The sequence below is a fragment of the Aegilops tauschii genome, chromosome 6, assembly GCF_002575655.3.
Source record: "Aegilops tauschii subsp. strangulata cultivar AL8/78 chromosome 6, Aet v6.0, whole genome shotgun sequence".
In the NCBI taxonomy this organism is placed as follows: Eukaryota; Viridiplantae; Streptophyta; class Magnoliopsida; order Poales; family Poaceae; genus Aegilops; species Aegilops tauschii.
In genome coordinates this window covers 369492395-369503552 of record NC_053040.3, presented here as the reverse complement: position 1 = coordinate 369503552, position 11158 = coordinate 369492395, and positions in this window count along the sequence as shown.

The following is an 11158-nucleotide window of genomic DNA, read 5'->3' as shown; positions in this document are numbered from 1 at the left end:
CTGGGGGTGGGGGGCGCCCCACTTGACTTGGGGGGGAAGCCACCCCCCTTCCCCCTTGGCCGCCGCCCCCCTTGGAGATCCCATCTCCCAGGGCCGGCGCCCCCAGGGGTCCTATAAATAGTGGGGGGGGGGGGGGGAGGAAGGGCAGTAGGACCACAGCCCCTGGCGCCTCCCTCTCCCCCTGCAACACCTCTCCCTCCCGCTAGTGCTTGGCGAAGCCCTGCCGGGATCCCGCTACATCCACCACCACGCCGTCGTGCTGCTGGATCTCCATCAACCTCTCCTTCCCCCTTGCTGGATCAAGAAGGAGGAGACGTCGCTGCTCCGTACGTGTGTTGAACGCGGAGGTGCCGTCCGTTCGACACTCGGTCATCGGTGATTTGGATCACGGCGAGTACGACTCCATCAACCCCGTTCATTGGAACGCTTCCGCTCGCGATCTACAAGGGTATGTAGATGCACTCCTTTCCCCTCGTTGCTAGTATACTCCATAGATGGATCTTGGTGATGCGTAGGAAATTTTAAAATTCTGCTACGATCCCCAACACTCGATACCTAATTCAATCTCATTACCGGCAAGTCTCTTTACTCGTTCCGTAATACATCATCCCGCAACTAACTCATTAGTCACAATGCTTGCAAGGCTTATAGTGATGTGTATTACTGAGTCGGTCCAGAGATACATCTCCGACAATCGGAGTGACAAATCCTAATCTCGAAATACGCCAACCCAACAAGTACCTTTGGAGACACCTGTAGAGCACCTTTATAATCACCCAGTTACGTTGTGACGTTTGGTAGCACACAAAGTGTTCCTCCGGTAAACGGGAGTTGCATAATCTCATAGTCATAGGAACATGTATAAGTCATGAAGAAAGCAATAGCAACATACTAAACGATCGAGTGCTAAGCTAACGGAATGGGTCAAGTCAATCACATCATTCTCCTAATGATGCGATCCCCTTAATCAAATGACAACTCATGTCTATGGCTAGGAAACATAACCATCTTTGATCAACGAGCTAGTCAAGTAGAGGCATACTAGTGACACTCTGTTTGTCTATGTATTCACACATGTATTATGTTTCCGGTTAATACAATTCTAGCATGAATAATAAACATTTATCATGATATAAGGAAATAAATAATAACTTTATTATTGCCTCTAGGGCATATTTCCTTCATTGCTTCCTTTTGCCGTGTCGTCATAGTAGTCTACTCCAAAACACCAACGTGCACTGGCGAGCAAGAGAGTAGGTCTTCATAACCTATCACCCTCGTGATCCTATACTGTGGGAGAGCGAATTCGTTTTTTTGTTCCACGGTAAATTTTCATATATCAGAGAAAGCGTAGCCGATATATACAAGTTAAAAATAAAATAAAATAAACAAAATAAAAGGAGCCAGAGCTCAACTTCCAGTCGATTCTTGTCTTAGGCAACATAATCATAAAGATATAAGACAACTAAACTTGAAGGTGACTTTCGATCCAGCTATGCAGAATTGGGATGTACTTGTTCTCGTTTCTCTCGCTCATGATCTGCACGTCTTTTTTAAACAATTTTTTCCAGGAAAGCACACTTGTATAATGTTAGGAAAGATCAAATTGTTCCTTTGCATCCAAATGTTCTAGCTGCCCATTACCAGGATATCCATTTGCAGTTTCAAAGGGGAGTGTGGAGAAAGCCATCACTGTGTCATGGGTAACTGAAGTGCTTCTTGTTCTGTTAAGTATGACTGAATCCTAACAACTTAGAGCAAAACCATAGTCCCAAAAAGATGTAAGGCAGTCTATTCCTTAACATCAGTAAACACCACACAAGAGTAGGAAGCGAGCCATAAGGATTCCCTTTGAAGCAGATTTTTGGTATTTTGCCTGTCATGAAGAAGTAGCTAGAAGAAAATTTGTTGAGGATAGGAGCACTCTTCCACAACATTTTGAAAATGAAATGGGCAGGATTTCCAACTCTAAGGGTCTTATACATTTTGGCAGGGGTATATTTTTGAGAGCTCGACATATATCCAGATTTCATTATCCACCAAAAGAGGCTTATTTAGCATCAACTCCTAGAGCAACACAAATTGCCGATGAGCTTCGGTAGATAGGGGCATGTGGAAGAGCTTATCAAGACTATTGGTATTGCATGCTTGATTTATAAATCTTTTCATTGATAGTAAAATAGTGGAGCTTAGGAAATCCTTTATTGAGAGTAGCATCATTCCAATTATCCGTCCAAAATAAGGTGGACGTGCCTTTTTCAATAGAGCAAGAAGCCACAACTTTAAATTCAAGAATTAAATTGAGAATGCATTTCCACCAGAAGGACCAAACCATACCACCACTAGGGGGCCCATTAGAGTAGTAAGAGTGCTGAAAAATGAACCCAAGGCAAGTCTAGCTTGTTAAAGAATTTGTGCAAGTGCTTGATTAACGAGATTTATTATGTGTGGCAACATGCAACACTCCAAGCCCACCATGATTTTTAGACAAGCAAACCTTGTCCCAAGCAATTATAAAAGATCCCCTATCTTCCATGCCATACTTTCTCCAGAAACAATGCCTCAAGTATTTGTTAATCTGCTCAAGAATAGTCTTGGCCAGTTCTAATGAACACATGAAGAAGGTGGGCAAACTAGTGAACACAGATTTAATAAGATGTAGCCTTTCTCCACAAGAAAGAAAGGTAGAGCACCCCTAGAGCCCGTTTTCAGTCATGTGCATGCAGAGGGCAAAGTATTCAACTCTAGGTTTAGATAAACAAAGATGAATGCCAAGATAAGTGAAGGGTAGTGATCCTTGAACACAACCAAAGATAGTTGTGGCTGCTGAAACATATGATCTGATACATTGGTTGGCACCATTAAGGATTTATTATAGTTTACTCCTAGGCTAGTATAAGCTGCAAAGTGCATGAGTAAGTTCTGAACATGTTGCATTTGGGCTAGACAAGGAGGTAGGACCAAGACTGTCTCATTTGCGTACTGGATAATTGGGTAGTCTATGGAAGCTGTAGAGTCAATGGACAATCTGACTAGATTATTGGTCCCGGCTTCATTGAAAATTGATTGTAATAGATCAATATTAATGAAAAAATGAGGAGGGAGAGGGCCCCTCCTTGCCTGACCCCTTCTTGCAAAGAAAACACTTCCCAGGAATACCATTTATAAGGATAGAAGAATATCCAGAGGGTTAGATCATGTCAATCCACATCAACCATCTATCACCAAATCCCCTTGCTATCATCAGCTGCTTATTTGTTTAATGCCCAATCATGTCAAAGACTTTCTCAAAATCCAATTTAGCAAAACAATATTTGTACCAAAATGGTGACAGTAATGAATATATTCATAGGCCCAAGCCACACAGTCTTGTATGGATCTTCTTTTAATGAAACCATATTGGTTGGCATGCACAATAATATGTATCTTTGAAGCCTACTAGTCAGGAGCTTGGTAATGATTTTGATAGAGCAGTTCAAGAGAGAAGAAGGCTTAAATTCACTAGCTTGAGAGGGGTTTGCCTTTGGAACCAAGGTGATGCATTATTAGTTAATACTTTGAAGATTAACTTTACCCTGGTAAAAATCATTTGTAAGCTCATAGAAATCTTCAACAACAATATGCCAACAAGCTTTAATAAAATTAGTATCGAATCCATCATGTCTAGAGATGCTTTGTTAGCAGGCAGACTCTTAACCATTTCATCTATTTCTTCCTTAGTGAAAGGCTCTTCAAAAGAAGAGAGATCATCCTGCTTATCAATTAGGTTATCCCAATTAAATAGGTTGAAAGTAGGTAGAAGTACCAAGTCTTTGCCTGAATGCTCTCTAGAGAATAAAAACTTTGGCCTCATGACTTGATTGCTCTACCTCCTGATCATCTTACAACATAGAAATCTGGTTATGTCTAAATTTGATGGTAGCTTTGGCCTGTAGAAATTTGGAGTTGATCTCACCAAATTTGGACCATTTGAAAATGGCTCTTTTTTGTTTCCAATAAGCATGCTGCAAGGAGAGAAGAAAAGTTAGATATTCCTTGACATTCATTCCGCCATTCCACTTAGGGAGAGATAGGCCTATGAATTTTTCAACTATATTCTAGAGAAAACGACCTCATTGGTACCTTTGATCCTAGACCAGATTTGAAGTCGTTGTCTAAGCCAGAATCTCACTAACAATGGCTAAGAACACTTAACCTTGGGGCATGGATATGGTTGTTGCAATCACCAGTTCTTCGTTGGCAGGCTTGATGGTGCCACAAATGAAGCTGGCATGAGCAGGATGACTTTCCTGAAGGAAATATGCCCTAGAGGCAATAATAAAGTTATTATTTATTTCCTTATATCATGATAAATGTTTATTATTCATGCTAGAATTGTATTAACCGGAAACATAATACTTGTGTGAATACATAGACGAACAGAGTGTCCCTAGTATGCCTCTACTTGACTAGCTCGTTGATCAAAGATGGTTATGTTTCCTAGCCATAGACATGAGTTGTCATTTGATTAACGAGATCACATCATTAGGAGAATGATGTGATTGACTTGACCCATTCCGTTAGCTTAGCACTTGATCGTTTAGTACTCTGCTATTGCTTTCTTCATGACTTATACATGTTCCTATGACTATGAGATTATGCAACTCCCGTTTACCGGAGGAACACTTTGTGTGCTACCAAACGTCACAACGTAACTGGGTGATTATAAAGGTGCTCTACAGGTGTCTCCAAAGGTACTTGTTGGGTTGGCGTATTTCGAGATTAGGATTTGTCACTCCGATTGTCGGAGAGGTATCTCTGGGCCCACTCGGTAATGCACATCACTATAAGCCTTGCAAGCATTGTGACTAATGAGTTAGTTGCGAGATGATGCGTTACGGAACGAGTAAAGAGACTTGCCGGTAACGAGATTGAACTAGGTATTGAGATACCGACGATCGAATCTCGGGCAAGTAACATACTGATGACATAGGGAACAACGTATGTTGTTATGCGGTTTGACCGATAAAGATCTTCGTAGAATATGTGGGAGCCAATATGAGCATCCAGGTTCCGCTATTGGTTATTGACCGGAGACGTGTCTCGGTCATGTCTACATAGTTCTCGAACCCGTAGGGTCCGCACGCTTAAAGTTCGATGACGATTGTATTATGAGTTTTTGTGTTTTGATGTACCGAAGGTAGTTCGGAGTCCCGGATGTGATCACGGACATGACGAGGAGTCTCGAAATGGTCGAGACATAAAGATCAATATATTGGATGACTATGTTCGGACACCGGAATGGTTTCGGGGAGTTTCGGACATATACCGGAGTACCGGGGGGTTACCGGAACCCCCCGGGGAGCTTAATGGGCCAAGATGGGCCTTAGTGGAGAAGAGGAGGGGCGGCTAGGGCTGGCCGCGCGCCCCCTCCCCCTCTAGTCCGAATTGGACAAGGAGGGGGGGCGCCCCCTTTCCTCCACCCTCTCTCCTTCCCTTCCTTTCCCCCTCCTACTCCAACTAGGAAAAGAGGGAGTCCTACTCCCGGTGGGAGTAGAACTCCTCCCTGGCATGCCCTCCTCCTGGCCGCCGGCCTCCTCCCCCTGATCCTTTATATACAGGGGCAGGGGGCACCTCTAGACACACAAGTTGATCTGTTGATCTATTCCAGCCGTGTGCGGTGCCCCCTCCACCATATTCCACCTCGGTCATATCGTAGCGGTGCTTAGGCAAAGCCCTGCGTCGGTAGCAACATCACCAGCGTCACCACGCCGTCGTGCTAACAGAACTCTCTCGTGAAGCTCTGCTGGATCGGAGTTCGCGGGACGTCATCGAGCTGAACGTGTGCTGAACTCGGAGGTGCCGTACGTTCGGTACTTGGATCGGTCGGATCGTGAAGACGTACGACTACATCAACCGCGTTGTGCTAACGCTTCCGCTTTCGGTCTACGAGGTACGTGGACAACAATCTCCCCTCTCGTTGCTATGCATCACCATGATCCTGTGTGTGCGTACGAATTTATTTGAAATTACTACGTTCCCCAACAGTGGCATCCGAGCCTGGTTTTATGCGTAGATGTTATATGCACGAGTAGAACACAAGTGAGTTGTGGGCGATACAAGTCATACTGCTTACCAGCATGTCACACTTTGGTTCGGCGGTATTGTTGGATGAAGCGGCCCGGACCGACATTACGCGTACGCTTACGCGAGACTGGTTCTACCGACGTGCTTTGCACACAGGTGGCTGGCGGGTGTCAGTTTCTCCAACTTTAGTTGAATTGAGTGTGGCTACGCCCGGTCCTTGAGAAGGTTAAAACAACACTAACTTGACGAACTATCGTTGTGGTTTTGATGCGTAGGTAAGAACGGTTCTTGCTCATCCCATAGCAGCCACGTAAAACTTGCAACAACAAAGTAGAGGACCTCTAACTTGTTTTTTGCAGGACATGTTGTGATGTGATATGGTCAAGGCATGATGCTATATTTTATTGTATGAGATGATCATGTTTTGTAACCGAGTTATCAGCAACTGGCAGGAGCCATATGGTTGTCGCTTTATTGTATGCAATGCAATCGCCCTGTAATGCTTTACTTTATCACTAAGCGGTAGCGATAGTCGTAGAAGCATAAGTTGGCGAGACGACAACGATGCTACGATGGAGATCAAGGTGTCGCGCCGGTGACGATGGTGATCATGACGGTGCTTCGGAGATGGAGATCACAAGCACAAGATGATGATGGCCATATCATATCACTTATATTGATTGCATGTAATGTTTATCTTTTATGCATCTTACCTTGCTTTGATTGACGGTAGCATTATTAGATGATCTCTCACTAAAATTTCAAGATAAAAGTGTTCTCCCTGAGTATGCACCGTTGCGAAAGTTCTTCGTGCTGAGACACCACGTGATGATCGGGTGTGATAAGCTCTACGTTCAAATACAACGGGTGCAAAACAGTTGCACACGCAGAATACTCAGGTTAAACTTGACGAGCCTAGCATATGCAGATATGGCCTCGGAACACTGAGACCGAAAGGTCGAGCGTGAATCATATAGTAGATATGATCAACATAGTGATGTTCACCATTGAAAACTACTCCATCTCATGTGATGATCGGACATGGTTTAGTTGATTTGGATCACGTGATCACTTAGATGATTAGAGGGATGTCTATCTAAGTGGGAGTTCTTAAGTAATATGATTAATTGAACTTTAATTTATCATGAACTTAGTACCTGATAGTATTTTGCTTGTCTATGTTGATTGTAGATAGATGGCCCGTGCTGTTGTTCCGTTGAATTTTAATGCGTTCCTTGAGAAAGCAAAGTTGAAAGATGATGGTAGCAATTACACGGACTGGGTCCGTAACTTGAGGATTATCCTCATTGCTGCACAGAAGAATTACGTCCTGGAAGCACCGCTAGGTGCCAGACCTGCTGCAGGAGCAACACCAGATGTTATGAACATCTGGCAGAGCAAAGCTGATGACTACTCGATAGTTCAGTGTGCCATGCTTTACGGCTTAGAACCGGGACTTCAACGACGTTTTGAACGTCATGGAGCATATGAGATGTTCCAGGAGTTGAAGTTAATATTTCAAGAAAATGCCCGGATTGAGAGATATGAAGTCTCCAATAAGTTCTACAGCTGCAAGATGGAGGAGAATAGTTCTGTCAGTGAGCATATACTCAAAATGTCTGGGTATAACAATCACTTGAGGAGTTAATCTTCCGGATGATAGCGTCATTGACAGAATTCTTCAATCACTGCCACCAAGCTACAAGAGCTTCGTGATGAACTATAACATGCAAGGGATGGATAAGACAATTCCCGAGCTCTTCGCAATGCTAAAGGCTGCAGAGGTAGAAATCAAGAAGGAGCATCAAGTGTCGATGGTTAACAAGACCACCAGTTTCATGAAAAAGGGCAAAGGGAAGAAGAAGGGGAACTTCAAGAAGAACAGCAAACAAGTTGCTGCTCAGGAGAAGAAACCCAAGTCTGGACCTAAGCTTGAGACTGAGTGCTTCTACTGCAAACAGACTGGTCACTGGAAGCGGAACTGCCCCAAGTATTTGGCGGATAAGAAGGATGGCAAGGTGAACAAAGGTATATGTGATATTCATGTTATTGATGTGTACCTTACTAATGCTCACAGTAGTACGTGGGTATTTGATACTGGTTCCGTTGCTAATATTTGCAACTCGAAACAGGGGCTACGGATTAAGCGAAGATTGGCTAAGGACGAGGTGACGATGCGCGTGGGAAATGGCTCCGAAGTCAATGTGATCGCGGTCGGCACGCTACCTCTACATCTACCTTCGGGATTAGTTTTGGACCTAAATAATTGTTATTTGGTGCCAGCGTTGAGCATGAACATTATATCTGGATCTTGTTTGATGCGAGACGGCTATTCATTTAAATCAGAGAATAATGGTTGTTCAATTTATATGAGTAATATCTTTTATGGTCATGCACCCTTGAAGAGTGGTCTATTTTTGCTGAATCTCGATAGTAGTGACACACATATTCATGGGGAAGATGACTAAAACGTCGTTCTCCGGAACTATGGAGCGAGCAACTGATTTGTTGGAGATCATACATACTGATGTATGTGGTCCAATGAATGTTGAGGCTCGCGGCGGGTATTGTTATGTTCTCACCTTCACAGATGATTTAAGTAGATATGGGTATATCTACTTAATGAAACATAAGTCCGAAACATTTGAAAAGTTCAAAGAATTTCAGAGTGAAGTGGAAAATCATCGTAACAAGAAAATAAAATTTCTACGATCTGATAGTGGAGGAGAATATTTGAGTTACGAGTTTGGCCTACATATTAAACAATGCGGAATAGTTTCGCAACTCACGCCACCCGGAACACCACAACATAATGGTGTGTCCGAACGTCGTAATCGTACTTTACTAGATATGGTGCGGTCTATGATGTCTCTTACTGATTTACCGCTATCGTTTTGGGGTTATGCTTTAGAGACGGCTGCATGCACGTTAAATAGGGCACCATCAAAATCCGTTGAGACGACGCCTTATGAACTGTGGTACTTGTTGGGTTGGCGTATTTGGAGATTAGGATTTGTCACTCCGATTGTCGGAGAGGTATCTCTGGGCCCACTCGGTAATGCACATCACTATAAGCCTTGCAAGCATTGTAACTAATGAGTTAGTTGCGAGATGATGCGTTATGAAACGAGTAAAGAGACTTGCGGGTAACGAGATTGAACTAGGTATTGAGATACCGACGATCGAATCTCGGGCAAGTAACATACTGATGAGAAAGGGAACAACGTATGTTGTTATGCGGGTTGACCGATAAAGTGTTGGGGAACGTAGTAATTTCAAAAATTTTCCTACGCACACGCAAGATCATGGTGATGCATAGCAATGAGAGAGGAGAGTGTTGTCCACGTACCCTCGTAGACCAAAAGCGGAAGCGTTAGCACAACGCGGTTGATGTAGTCGTACGTCTTCACGATCCGACCGATCAAGTACCGAACGCACGGCACCTCCGAGTTCAACACATGTTCAGCTCGATGACGTCCCTCGAACTCCGATCTAGCCGAGCTTTGAGGGAGAGTTTCGTCAGCACGACGGCGTGGTGACGATGATGATGCTCTACCGACGCAAAAGCTTGGCCTAAGCACCGCTGCGATATTATCGAGGTGGATTATGGTGGAGGGGGGCATCGCACACGGCTAAGAGATTAAGAGATCAATTGTTGTGTCTATGGGGTGCCCCCTGCCCCCATATATAAATGAGCAAGGGAGGGAGAGGCGGCCGGCCAGGAGGAGGCGCGCTAGGAGGAGTCCTACTCCCACCCGGAGTAGGACTCCCTCCTTATCTAGTTGGAGTAGGAGAAGGGGGAAGGAGGAGGGAGAGAGGAAGGAAAGGGGGGCGCCGCCCCCCTCCTTGTCCAATTCGAACTAGTGGGGGAGGGGGCGCGCGGCCAGCCCTGTACGCCCCTCCTCTTCTCCACTAAGGCCCATGTAGGCCCATTAAACCCGGGGGGGGGTTCCGGTAACCCCCCGGCACTCCGGTAAAATCCCGATTTCACCCGGAACACTTCCGATATCCAAATATAGGCTTCCAATATATCAATCTTTATGTCTCGACCATTTCGAGACTCCTCGTCATGCCCGTGATCACATCCGGGACTCCGAACTATCTTCAGTACATCAAAACACATAAAATCATAATATAACTGTCATCAAACTTTAAGCGTGCGGACCCTACGGGTTCGAGAACTATGTAGACATGTCCGAGACACGTCTCCGGTCAATAACCAATAGCGGAACCTGGATGCTCATATTGGCTCCCACATATTCTACGAAGATCTTTATCGGTCAAACCGCATAACAACATACGTTGTTCCCTTTGTCATCGGTATGTTACTTGCCCGAGATTCGATCGTTGGTATCTCAATACCTAGTTCAATCTCGTTAACGGCAAGTCTCTTTACTCGTTCTGTAACGCATCATCTCGCAACTAACTCATTAGTTACTATGCTTGCAAGGCTTATAGTGATGTGCATTACCGAGTGGGCCCAGAGATATCTCTCCGACAATCGGAGTGACAAATCCTAATCTCGAAATACGCCAACCCAACAAGTACCTTCGGAGACACCTGTAGATCACCTTTATAATCACCCAGTTACGTTGTGACATTTGGTAGCACACAAAGTGTTCCTTCGGTAAACGGGAGTTGCATAATCTCATAGTCATAGGAACATGTATTAGTCATGAAGAAAGCAATAGCAGAATACTAAACGATCGTGTGCTAAGCTAACGGAATGGGTCAAGTCAATCACATCATTCTCCTAATGATGTGATCCCGTTAATCAAATGACAACTCATGTCAATGGCTAGGAAACATAACCATCTTTGATCAACGAGCTAGTCAAGTAGAGACATACTAGTGACACTCTGTTTGTCTATGTATTCACACAAGTATTATGTTTCCGGTTAATACAATTCTAGCATGAATAATAAACATTTATCATGATATAAGGAAATAAATAATAACTTCATTATTGCCTCTAGGGCATATTTCCTTCAGTCTCCCACTTGCACTAGAGTCAATAATCTAGATTACAAAGTAATGATTCTAACACCCATGGAGCCTTGGTGCTGATCATGTTTTGCTCGTGGAAGAGGCT